The sequence below is a fragment of the Macaca fascicularis genome, chromosome 18, assembly GCF_037993035.2.
Source record: "Macaca fascicularis isolate 582-1 chromosome 18, T2T-MFA8v1.1".
Classification (NCBI taxonomy): Eukaryota; Metazoa; Chordata; class Mammalia; order Primates; family Cercopithecidae; genus Macaca; species Macaca fascicularis.
Window position 1 is genome coordinate 20,656,628 of NC_088392.1, and position 3,390 is coordinate 20,660,017.

The 3,390-nt window shown below is 41.2% G+C and overlaps 1 long non-coding RNA gene across 1 annotated transcript; it reads right to left on the reverse strand.

Annotated features, from left to right (window-relative positions):
- Positions 1 to 276: 276 nt before the first annotated feature.
- On the reverse strand, positions 277 to 1,316 carry LOC135968161 (uncharacterized). The gene is made up of 3 exons (XR_010582707.1): positions 1,073 to 1,316; positions 828 to 919; positions 277 to 631 (listed from the first exon to the last, which is right to left on the reverse strand). It is a non-coding gene; the product is annotated as an uncharacterized lncRNA (long non-coding RNA).
- Between the last annotated feature and the right edge of the window lie 2,074 nt (positions 1,317 to 3,390).

Here is a 3,390-nt window from a genome sequence, read left to right on the forward strand (position 1 = left end):
TCATAGATGTAGGATTGCAACCAGGCTGGTCACTCCACCCAGTTAGCAACAACAGAAGTGTTGCTACCCCAGAGACAGTCATCAGTATAAAGCCCCTCTTGAAGTGAACCCAAGAGAGTGAATTTCTGAAGTACCAAAATATCCTATTAGAGGAGATTTCAAATAGAAGATATTCCATGGTAAGAAATCTCAGGAGAGCTCCTTTATGAAGTTTCAAGCTGTATTTAGGAAGACATCACCAGTTCTAGCAGACACTATAATTTGAAACGTTTTTTCTTTTTTAATTAAATTTAAGTTTGGGGTACATGTGCAGGATGTGCAGGTTTGTTACATAGGTAAACATGTGCCATGGTGGTTGGCTGCACCTATCGACACATCTCCTAGGTATTAAGCCCTGCATGCATTAGCTGTTTATCATGATGGTCTTCCTCCCCTCCCCCGCCCTCCCCTGACAGTCCCCAGTGTGTGCTTTTCCCCTCCCTGTGTACATGTGTTCTCATTGTTCAGCTCCCACTTGTAAGTGAGAACATGCACTGTTTGGTTTTCTGTTCCTGTGTTAGTTTGCTGAGGATAACGGCTTCCGGCTCCATACATGTGAAACCTCTTAATCACAGCTTTCACTGAATTGATGCTAGGTACAAGTAGAATTATTATATAAATAAATGAACTGTAAAATTTGTACCTATATTTTACAAATTACCATTACAGAGAAAATCAAAATTTGTATAATAAACATGTAAGAAGATTGTTATTCATACTCTAAAATGATTTTTACAGATTTCTTACAGGAAGTAAACATATGCTTTTAAGTAACAATGTGGATATACTTGGTCAAATAAAATCTCTTGAGGGAGTTTTGATCCTCAATCATTCATCTTCTACCTTACTCACTCCTGTTTCCATCTGGCTCTGGCTCTTTCTACATAAAAAGATTTCCATTATCACCCATATTAAAAGAAAACATAAAACAATTTTATTTCTATATAAATTATTAGGTTTCTATATTGCCTTTTATTTAGGTATAAGTTACTTTAAAATATTTATTTTGTCAGCTGGGCACGGTGGCTCAAGCCTGTAATCCCAGCACTTTGGGAGGCCAAGACGGGCGGATCACAAGGTCAGGAGATCGAGACCATCCTGGTGAACACGGTGAAACCCCGTCTCTACTAAAAAATACAAAAAACTAGCCAGGCGTGGTGGCGGGCGCCTGTAGTCCCAGCTACTCGGGAGGCTGAGGCAGGAGAATGGCGTAAACCCGGGAGGCGGAGCTTACAGTGAGCTGAGATCCGGCCACTGCACTCCAGCCTGGGTGACAGAGTGAGTCTCCATATAAAAAAAAAAAAAATTTATTTTGTCAGCCACCAATTTCCTATTGCCCACTGAATTTTCTCTATATATACCATTATTGGCCTCCAAACTGTCAAATTTAATAGACAATTTTTCCATCCTTGCCTGAATGTGATAGTTTGTTGCCTATCCAACAGCCTTTCCCTCTCATCCCCAAGACAGTTTCAGGAATCAGGGGGCCATATGCTTCATAACAGCCTCAGCCTGTCTAGGAAATTCAATTCCCCTTGGAAGTGAATACTTTAGGCATGGGCCCACAATGCAACTCTTACCAAAGGGGTGTGTGTTCATTTTCTGTAGTTACTGAAACACAGGGGTCCCCAACCCCCAGGCCACAGATCGGTATTGAGCATTACCACCTGTACCACCAGTGCCACAGGTACCAAGCACTACCATCTGAGCTCCGCCTCCTGTCAGATCAGTGGCGGCCTTAGATTCTCATTGGAGCACAAACCCTATTGTGAACTGTGCCTGAGAGTAATCTAGGTTATGCACTCCTTCTGAAAATCTGATGCATGATGATCTGTCACTGTCTCCCAGCACCCCCAGATGGGACTGTCTAGTTGCAAGAAAAATGAGCTAAGGGCTCCCACCGATTCTACATTGCAGTGAGTTGTATAATCATTTCATTATATATTACAATGTAATAATGACAGAAATAAAGTGCACAATAAATGTAATGCACTGGAATCATCCCAAAACCATCCCCCTCTTTCCTCTGCCCTGGTCCATGGAAAAACTGTCTTCCACGAAACCCATCCCTGGTGTCAAAAAGGTTGGGGACTGATGCTGTAACACATTATCACAAACTACCTTAAAACTACACATCATCTTACAGTTTGGGAGGTCAGAAGTCCAAAATGGGTCTCACGGGGCTAAAATGTAGATGCCAGCAAGGCTCCATTCCTGCTGGAGATTCTGGGAGAGAATCCATTTGCTTGCTATGTTTAACCTTCTAGAGGCTGCCTGCATTCCTGGTCTCATGCCTGCCCCATCCTTCTATCTTCACAACAAGCAATATAGGACGACATCATTTTCACACTGCAATCTCTCTGGTTCTCCCTTTTCTACCTCCCTCTTAAGGTCATTTGTGATACACTTGGTCCACCTGGATAATCCAAGATAAACTCTGAATCTAAGGTCAGTTGATTAGCAATCTTAATTTTAGCTGCAACCTTAATTCAGCTTTGCACACAACATAATTCATTCACAGGTTCCAAGAATTAGGATGTGGATATGTCAGTGGGCGGGGGGATTACTCTGCCTACTACAGTGTAAGAGAAAGTCTACTGGGCAGGGAAAGAAATCATCCTCCTTCTGTGTCTGGAAGTCAAGGTTTGCATGTGCTATGTGGAATTACGGCCATAGTTGTAGATTACAAGATGAGCCAGCTAAGTGGGAAGACTTTCATTGTAGGAACAACTATGATTTTTATCATGGTTTTGTATAGTCCCACTAAGTAAACTAACCCCAGAGCAATTTTAATTCTACTTCTTGTCACATGAGATAAAATTCGATTTTTCTGTGTTTATTTGAACTGTGTTTTCTCTTTCCCACAGCAAAAAATTCTGATACTTTACCTTACTATCCTTTTTCTGAGCATTTGAATTTCCCTTAACCATTTTGAAAAATTCATCATGCTTTTGCAGTATTACTGTAGCCTGGTTTTCTCCTGCCTCTCAAGCCATTCCTGCCCAGTTTCATTCAAAGGATTTTCTCTGCTTACACTCTCACTGATGCTTTTCACACCTGGCCCTGTCTTCAGCTTTTCCCATCTCTCTATTCTTCCTGAGTAAATTCATTTTCTTCCAAGGCTTTAACTGTCCTTTACATGCTGATTCATATTTTTTTTTACCTCTATTTAGAAACTCCTGTTGATGCTAAACCTATGCTTCTTCTATGGTTTGACTGTCTCCTTCACCATAGGTTGAAACTTAATCCCCAGTGTGGCATTACTGAGAGGTAGGGGCCTTTAAAATGTGGTTGGATCAAGAGGGTTCTGCTCTCGTGAATGCATTAATCCATTCATTTATTAATGTATTA